Consider the following 9714-nt stretch of genomic DNA (forward strand, 5'->3'; position numbering starts at 1 on the left):
CCTTAAATGACAGGTTAGAATAGAAAGATGCTACCTGGAAGTTATCCTTTTTACTTTGGTTCGTTTTTAGTTTTTGTTTATGATTTACATAGTTGCTTGATTCATTTGCTTATAACACAATCCTGCCACAAAGTATAAAAGGGCAGGATACTTATTATTTCTTCAACATCTGCATTTTTCAAGTTTTTAAAAACGAATGGATAAAACTCTGCTAAAAATGCAGATGTCTATAACTTCAATGGTATTAGATGGGAAGGAGACAATGAGGGAAGGGAAAAAAAAGCAAACATGTTCATGTGCAAGGAATGTGGTTAAAGCCTTTGGATTTAAAAACATGTTTCTCAGAAAAGCTGTCACTTCCTTTGTCCTCCAAAAAAGGACCTGAAAAGTCCCAATCCAAGCTTTGGAAAACTACAGTTATGAGATGCTATAAATGTTCAAAGCAGTCAGAAGGAGAAGGATGAATGTGTCTTTTATTTAGCTATAGTTCGTAGCATAGCCTCTTTAGCTGTTGGTGGATCAGTAAAAACCACTGAATTACCAGAAGTGCTTGAAAGGATAGGGGTAGAAAGTAATGAACATAATATCTTATGCAAATCAGTAACAGGGTTTCATGGCCCAGGAAAACTTTCTGAAAAGTAAAATGACTCTAAAATAGATCTCCTCTCCAACATTAAGTGTAGCAGAATTAACAACAACCAAAAAAGATTTACATGTAGATCTAGTGATAATAGAAAATTACAAGGCAGAGAGCTTAAAAGAATCAAGACCATGCTATAGATTCTACAGTATTCTATGAAGCTAGAAAACCTGTTAAATTTGAAAGCCCTAGCAAAATATCACTCTTGTTTATAAATCACTTATTTATCATATGACCACACGTTGAATCCTTGTCTTTCCTCATACTGAAGAATTCTACATTCAGCCTTTAAGCATTCTGCATTTCTTTGCCAATCTGGTAGCTGAGTATCTTGTTCCAGTCGATTTTCCTGCGGGTAACTGGAAGCTGCCGGCGCAAGACCTGGAATGTGGTATCTGACATTGTTTGATAGTTTTCACTGGTTGCTGTCTGATGGTCATTTTCTGCATTCCCTATGATTTTAATAAACTCCTTGGCAGTTTGGACTTCATTCGAAACAGTTAGTGAATCCTGTACATCTTTATGACTAACCGACTGAACATTGCCATATTCATAATAGTGAATCTTAAGCACTCCAGCCACCTGGGCTGTAGGAGGTATGATGATGACCTTCCACTCCAATGACCACTTCAGAATTTTTAAGGGTGAAACTGGTGGCTTTCAATGCATGCAGGAATAGTCTGTTGCCCATCTATAGTTTTAACATAAACAGTACAGAAGCTGCTGGAATAATGATCTTTCACATAGGCTTTTAAAGCAGGGTCACAGGATTCTCTCCAAGACTTCAGACCTCCATCTACTTCCTGTGGCTGGGGGTCACTTGCTTTTTTCCATACGTGATCAAATTTAAAGGAAATTTTGTTTCTTGGATCTAGAAATCTGCTATTACCTAGGTTAGAGTGCTCTGCAATTAAGACCTGATCTTCATATCCTTCTCTGTCTTCACAGACGTGAACTGATCCATGTTACGCTGGGCAAATGCATGTGCTGCCCCTTTGCTGAGGAGAGTGTCATTATTAAGTATTAAACATCATTGAATACTCATTAAATTCCCATGGGGGAGCATGAGTGATGAATTTAGCAGCTATACACACCTTCTTCTCATCCAACACTCAGTCCTCAATGTCGGCCATCTTGGGCTGCTCTCTGCATTTTTCTTATTATGAGGATGAGCGTCTTTGGGGGCCATTTATATTTTCCTTTTCTACCTTTTGTCTGTTCATGAGGCTTGCCCATTTTTCTACTGGGCTGCTGGTCTTTTATCTAATTCTAGCGCATCTTTTATGGCATTTGAATCTTGAATCGTGGTTAGGAAGGCTTTCCCTGAAACTCAGGTTAGAAAGGAATTCTTTCATGTTTCCTTTGAATGCTCTTTATTATTATTTTTTACATTTAAATAATTGATTCCTCTCTGGTTTATCCTGATGTACAGTGTGAAGCATGAATCTACTTTATTTTTTTCAGATGGCTACCTAGTTGTCACAACAGTTTGCTGAATTGTTCACCTTTTCTCCAACCAATTTAAGATGACATCTTCATCATATCCCAAACTTCAATATTTATTTGTTTTTACTTATGGATATTCTATTCTGTTAATTGGTCTGTATTTCTAGTTATGTGACACTACCCTTTGCTTTTAATTATCAAAGCTTTAAAATGTTTTTTATCCTTTGTTTTCTCCCCTTCATTCTCAGTGTAGTGTATTAGGTTAATGAATAGCACAGTAATGTAATAATAATTATTATTAACACAAGAGCAATAATAGAATGACGTTCTTGGTCAGGTGCTTGTCATTTATTTTTTAATTTTTTTTTTAAGTTTTTTTTTTTTTTTTTTTTTTTGAGGCGGAGTCTCGCTCTGTCGCCCAGGCTGGAGTGCAGTGGTGTGATTTTGGCTCACTGCAAGCTCTGCCTCCCGGGTTCACGCCATTCTCCTGCCTCAGCTTCCGGAGTAGTTGGGACTACAGGTGCCCGCCACCTCGCCTGGCTAATTTTTTGTGTTTTTAGTAGAGACGGGGTTTCACCGTGTTAGCCAGGATGGTCTCCATCTCCTGACCTAGTGATCCGTCCGCCTCGGCCTCCCAAAGTGCTGGGATTACAGGCTTGAGCCACCACGCCCGGCCTTATTTTAAAATTTTTTTAATTTCCAACTTTTATTTTAAGTTCAGGGGCACATGTGCAGGATGTGCAGGTTTGTTACATAGGTAAACATGTGCTACATAGGTAAACACGGTGGTCTGCTGCACAGATCATCCCATCACCCAGGTATGAAGCCCAACATCAACTAGCTATTCTTCCTGATCCTCTCCCTCCTCCCACCTCCCACCCTCCAACACACCCCAGTGTGTGTTGTTCCCCCTGTCATGTGTCCATGTGTTCTCATCATTTAGCACCTACGTATAAGTGAAAACACACTTTAAAACGTTTTAATGTCTGTCGTTTACAGTTTAAATGTCTGTAAAACTACAGACATTAAAACGTTCTTCTTTTTCAGGATTTCCTGGTCATTTATGCTTATTTGTTTCTTATATAAACTTAAAATGAGCTTGTCTAATGAAAAAAAAGTCTGTGTTGATATTTTCATTGGTAGTATGTTCAATTGACAAATCACTACATCATACAGGGTAGAAATAAAGCTCAGAAACATAGGCAATTACCCATAGTAATGATTTGTTGGCATTACATTATAATGCATGATATTAATATAGTTTGGGGGCTTGTCCCCTCCAATTCTTGGGTTGAAATATAATCCCCAGTGTTGGAAGTGAGCCTGGTGGGTGGTGTTTGGGTCATGGGGGCGTATCCCTCATGAATGGCTTGGTGCCCTCCCTATGGTAATGAATGGATTCTCCCTTGGTAGTTCACACCATAGCTGGTTGTTCAGAAGTGCGGAACCTCCACTGTCTGTCTTGCTGCTTCTCTCACTAGGTGATGCATCTGCTCCCCCTTCACCTTCAACCATGATTGTAAGTGTCAGGCCTCTGAGCCCAAGCCAAGCCATCGCATCCCCTGTGACTTGCACGTATACATCCAGATGGCCTAAAGTAACTGAAGATCCACAAAAGAAGTAAAAACAGCCTTAACTGATGACATTCCACCATTGTGATTTGTTCCTGCCCCACCCTAACTGATCAATGTACCTCGTAATCTCCCCCACCCTTAAGAAGGTGCTTTGTAATCTCCCCCACCCTTAAGAAGGTTCTTTGTAATTCTTCCCACCCTTGAGAATGTACTTTGTGAGATCCACCCTGCCCGCAAAACATTGCTCTTAACTTCACCGCCTAACCCAAAACCTGTAAGAACTAATGATAATCCATCTCCCTTCGCTGACTCTCTTTTCGGACTCAGCCCACCTGCACCCAGGTGAAATAAACAGCTTTATTGCTCACACAAAGCCTGTTTGGTGGTCTCTTCACACGGACGCGCATGAAAGTAAGCTTCCTGAGGCTCTCACCAGAAGCCAAACAGATGTGGATGCCATGCTTGTACAGCCTGCAGAACCGTGAGCCAATAAACCTTTTTTCTTTATAAATTGCCCATACTCCAGGCATTCCTTTCTAGCAATGCGAATGGGCTAACACAGATATGTTCAATGTTTATTTCTCCTTGGTATTGTGTAGTTCAATGTCCTATGCAGAAATTACAATAACACAGTGTGTTAATGTGGCATTTCCTGCAATCCTTACACAATAATCTGTGATGCATTGCCTCAGGTGTTTTATGTCTGATTTTCACCAAATAAACCTATTCCTTTAATATACCCGAGCAAAGGTAATCAAGGTGGTTCAATCTGCTATATATAGTAATATTATATGTATATACCATATAAAATATTCTTTTCAAATTGATACTTTCTGAAAAACTAGAAAAGACCAAGATACTGCCACAGATTAGAAGAGACTAAGGAGCTAAGGACAACCAATATGCAGCAGAGAACCCTGGACTGGACTGCAAAACAGGAAAAGAACTTTTTTAAAAAAACGGTGAAATCCAAATAAAGTCTGGGATTTTGTTCAAAGTAAGGTACCAATGTTGGTTTCTTAATTTTTGATAAATATGCTACTGTGATGTAGGATGATGGCATTAAGAGAAACTGAAACTGGATAAGGAGTATAAGACAGTTCTCTGTACTACCTTTGCTACTTTTCTGTGAATCTGAAATTATTCCAAAATAAAAAGTTTATTTTTAAAGAAACGATGCTGCTAGATGTTTTGAACACCTTGTATTGTAATGCTGTGTTTATCTTCCTCACTAGACTGTGAATACCACCAGAGCATGGACCATTCAGTACTACCCCTGGGCCCATCAGTAGTTAGTTATTGTGGATAACCTTAAGATGATGAAGACAAGCCAACAAGACATTGAGAGGTTCTGAAAAAGCACCACCTTGGTGTCTTCCCTACCTTACATTACAAACCATTCAATTTAATAAAACCAAATGTGTTGCTAGTAAACATTTGTATTTTCTGTATCTTCCATCCAGGCAGATTCAGAGAAAAAAATATATTTAGGAAACCTGCCCTAAAAAGCCGACAACCACCTCTTTTCTCCACCTGTTGGCCTTCTCTATTCATTTAAAAAAATACTCTTTCTCCTTGCCCCAAAGTTTTTCTCACAGCAGTTTTGGAGAAGTGGAATGAACAGTAGGCTTGGAGTTGGGAACTGGGTTCTCATCTGGACTCTCACTTTCTGGCTGTGTAACCTTGGGTAAGTTACCTAATCTCTCTAAGCCTGTTTTTCCACCTTCCTAACAGGACTAAATGAGAATGCACTCAGTCTAAGATACTAGGCTGCTTTCTGCGCTTTGTGAGTGTGTGATTTTTTTTTTTTCTGGCAATCTTGCTCTTTCTCAAGGGTTCCTGGGTGAATGGCACCGCTCCCTACCCACTTGCCCAAACCAGAACCTGAGTCATTTGTGACTCCTTCGTCTGTTTAACACTGCCTTCCTACATGTCAAAATTGTCATTAAGTCCTATAGATTCTATTTCCTAAATATTTATCTGAGTTACCTTCCCATCTTGATCCCCATGGTCACTGGCTGAGTTTCTCCACAGACAATTGTTAACAGCCTCTAAACTAGTCTCTTTGCCTTCAGATTTGTTCCTTATTTTTCATACCACTGCCTAATTGATCTTTTAAATCCAAATCTGGCTCGGTTACTCCCTAACATAAAATTTTCCTGTGGATTCTCATAGCCTTTAGGGTAAATCCAAAATGTCTAGTGTGACATTGTGATCCAGGCTGCGAGTATCCATCTGTTGCTTTCCTTTCCAGTCCCTGCTATATCCTTATGCTTTAGCTGTTTTCAATTATTTGCAGTTGCCGGAAATCACTGTGCATTCTCTCACAATTATGCTACCCCTTCTGTCTGAAAGATCTCCCTTCACCCATTTTTTACAATTTGCTAAGCTAGTGGTCAGTTCCCGTTTCTCATTTTATTTGACCTATTGGCAGCATTTGACTCACTTAATTGCTCTCTCTTTGATTTTTCTTCACTCTGTGTGGGGAAAAGAAAGAGAGATCAGATTGTTACTGTGTCTGTGTAGAAAGAACTAGACATAAGAGACTCCATTTTGTTCTGTACTAAGAAAAATTCTTCTGCCTTGAGATGCTGTTAATCTGTCACCCTACCCCCAACCCTGTGCTCCCTGAAACATGTGCTGTGTCAACTCAGGGTTAAATGATTAAGGGCTGTGCAGGATGTGCTTTGTTAAACAGATGCTTGAAGGCAGCATGCTCGTTAAGAGTCATCACCACTCCCTAATCTCAAGTACCCAGAGACACAAAACACTGCGGAAGGCCGCAGGGACCTCTGCCTAGGAAAGCCAGGTATTGTCCAAGGTTTCTCCCCATGTGATAGTCTGAAATATGGCCTCGTGGGAAGGGAAAGACCTGACTGTCCCCCAGCCCGACACCCGTAAAGGGTCTGTGCTGAGGAGGATTAGTAAAAGAGGAAGGAACGCCTCTTTGCAGTTGAGATAAGAGGAAGGCATCTGTCTCCTGCTCGTCCCTGGGCAATGGAATGTCTCAGTGTAAAGCCCGATTGTATATTCCATCTACTGAGATGGGGAAAACTGCCTTAGGGCTGGAGGTGGGACATGCTGGTAGCAATACTGCTCTTTAAGGCATTGAGATGTTTATGTATATGCACATCAAAAGCACAGCACTTTTTTCTTTACCTTGTTTATGATGCAGAGACATTTGTTCATGTGTTTACCTGCTGACCTTCTCTCCACTATTATCCTATTGTCCTGCCACATCCCTCTCTCCGGGAAATGCCCGATAATGATCAATAAATACTAAGGGAACTCAGAGGCTGGTGCCAGCGCGGGTCCTCTGTATGCTGCACGCTGGTCCCCTGGGCCCATTTTTCTTTCTCTATACTTTGTCTCTGTGTCTCTTTCTTTTCCAAGTCTCTCGTTCCACCTAACGAGAAATGCCCACAGGTGTGGAGGGGCAACCCATCCCTTCAACTCAGCTTTCAGAATACCAAACATTCCTAGTTTTCCTTCTATTCCACATCAGTTGCTCTTATTCTGCGCTGATCCCTTCCCTCCTTCCCAATCTACTGATATTGAAATGCCCCAGGGCTTACTCCTTGAATCGCCTTTTTCTACTCTAACTAGAACAATCATTTGCTTGGTGCTCTCATTCAGTCTCAGGCTTTAGATACCATCCATACGACAATGACTCCCAAATGCATTACTCCAGAACACACGTATCCCTTGAACTCCAGGTTTATATATTCAACTTCCTACTCATCTTTTCTTGAATGTCAAATAGACATCTCAAAATGCTGGGATTACAGGCGTGAGCTACCAGGCCCGACATCTCAAATTTAGTGTGGTCAAAATTAAATTCCTGATCTATCCCCTCCAAAACGACTCTGTCCACAGTGTTCCCATCCAAGTTGATGGAAACTCTATTCTTCCAGTAATTAAAGCCAAAATCCTTGGAGTCATTCTTAACTCCTCTCTTTCTTTCCCACCCATTTGCAAACTCTTAGGGAGTCCGACTGGTTCTAACCTCAAAATATATCCAGAAGGCTACCATTTTTCATGACCTCTGCTGATATCACCTTGGTTTGAACCAATGTCATCTCTCACTTACATTACTGCAAAAGCCTCTTAAGTGGTTTTCCTGATTCTGTGCTTGTTTCTTTCCCCAAAGCCTGTCTTCAACACAGCAGTCGGAGCGATAAAATATGACATCATATTATATTAAAACATTAGCTAATACAGCATTTCTCTTATCAAAATCCTGCATGACCCCTCATCCATAGACAGAGTAAAGCACACAATTATTATATATCTTTAAATTTTTTTTCTTTCCAACTTTTATTTTAGGTTCAAGGGGTATGTATGCACGTTTGTTACATGGATATATTGCATAATGCTGAGGTTTGGGTTTCTCTTGAACCCATCACTCGTATTGTGAACATATTGCACAATTGGTAGTTTTTCAACCCTTGCCCCACTTCCTCCCTAGCCCCTTTTTGGAGTCCCCACTGTCTATTGTTTTCATCTTTGTGTATATGTGTACCCATTGTTTAGCTCCCACTTATAAATGAGAACATGCAGTATTTGATTTTCTGTTGTTGCGTTAATTCACTTAGGATAATGGCCTTCGGAGGCATTCATGTTGCTGCAAAGGACATAATCTCATTACTTTTATGGCCGCATAGTATTCCGTGATGTATATGTATCACATTTTCTTTATCTAATCCACCATTGATAGGCACCTAGTTTGATTCCATGACTTTGCTATTGTCAATAGTGCTGCGATGAGCATACAAGTGTAGGTGTCTTTTCATATAATGATTTCTTCTTTTGCTTTGGGTAGATGTCCAGGAATGGGATTGCTGGGTCTAATGGTAGTTCTACTCTTAGTTCTTTGAGGAATCTCCAAACTGCTTTTCACAGTGGCTGAACTAACTTAAATTCCCACCAACAATCTATGAGCATTTCCTTTTCTCCTCAGCCTTGCCAGCATCTGTTACTTTTAGTCTTTTTAATAAGAGCCATTCTGACTTATGCGAGATGTCATCTCATTGTGGTTTTGGTTTGCATTTCTCTGATGATTAGTGATGCTGAGCATTTTTTTCATATTTTTTTTGGCCACTTGTTTGCTTTTTTGAAAAGTGTCTGTTCATGTCCTTTGCCCACACTGTAATGGGACTGTTTTTTTCTCACTGCTTTGTTTAAGTTCCTTATGGATTCTGGATATTAGTCCTTTGTCAGATGCACAGATTGCAAATATTTTCTTCCATTCTGTAGGTTGTCTGTTTATTCTGTTGATGGTTTTGCTTCGCAGAGGCTCTTTGACTTAATTAGGTTCCACTTGTCAATTTTTGTTTTTGTTGCATTTGCTTCTGAGGTCTTAGTCATGAGTTCTTTACCCAGACCAATGTCCAGAAGAATTTTCCTAGGTTTTCTTCTAATATTTTTATAGTTTGAGGTCTTATATTTAAATGTTAAATCCGTCTTGACTTAATTTTTGTATATAGTGAGAGGTAGGGGTCCAGGTTCATTCTTCTGCATGTAGCTAGCTAGCTATCCCAGCACCACTATTTGAATAGGGTGTCCTTTCCCCATGGTTTATTTTTGTCAACTTTGTCAAAGATCAGTTGGGTGTAGGTGTGTGGCTTTGTTTCGGGGTTCTGTATTCTGTTCCATTGTTCTATGTGTCCATTTTTGCACCAATACCATGCTGCTTTGGTTACTGTAGCCTTGTAGGATAGTTTCAAGTCTGGTAATGTGATGCCTCCAGCTTTATTCTTTCAGAATCGGTTTGGCTATTCTGGCTCTTTCTCTGGTTCCATATACATTGTAGAATAGGTTTTTTTCTAATTCTGTGGAGAATGACATTGGTAACTTGATAGGAATTGTGTTGAATCTGTAGATTGCTTTGGGTGGTGTGGCTGTTTTAATGATATTGATTCCTCCAAACAGTTTTTCCATTTGTTTGCATTGTCTGTGATTTCTTTTATCCGTGTTTTTTAGTTCTCTTTGTACAGACCTCTCACATCCTTCATTAGATGTATTTCTAGGTATTTGGTTTTTCATGGCTATTGT

At 39.9% G+C, this 9714-nt stretch overlaps 1 pseudogene; it reads right to left on the reverse strand.

Moving 5' to 3' along the window:
• Nucleotides 1–803: 803 nt before the first annotated feature.
• Nucleotides 804–1773, reverse strand: LOC737326 (F-actin-capping protein subunit alpha-1-like; annotated as a pseudogene).
• Nucleotides 1774–9714: the final 7941 nt, after the last annotated feature.

This window comes from Pan troglodytes, chromosome X (genome assembly GCF_028858775.2).
Source record: "Pan troglodytes isolate AG18354 chromosome X, NHGRI_mPanTro3-v2.0_pri, whole genome shotgun sequence".
NCBI classification, from domain to species: Eukaryota; Metazoa; Chordata; class Mammalia; order Primates; family Hominidae; genus Pan; species Pan troglodytes.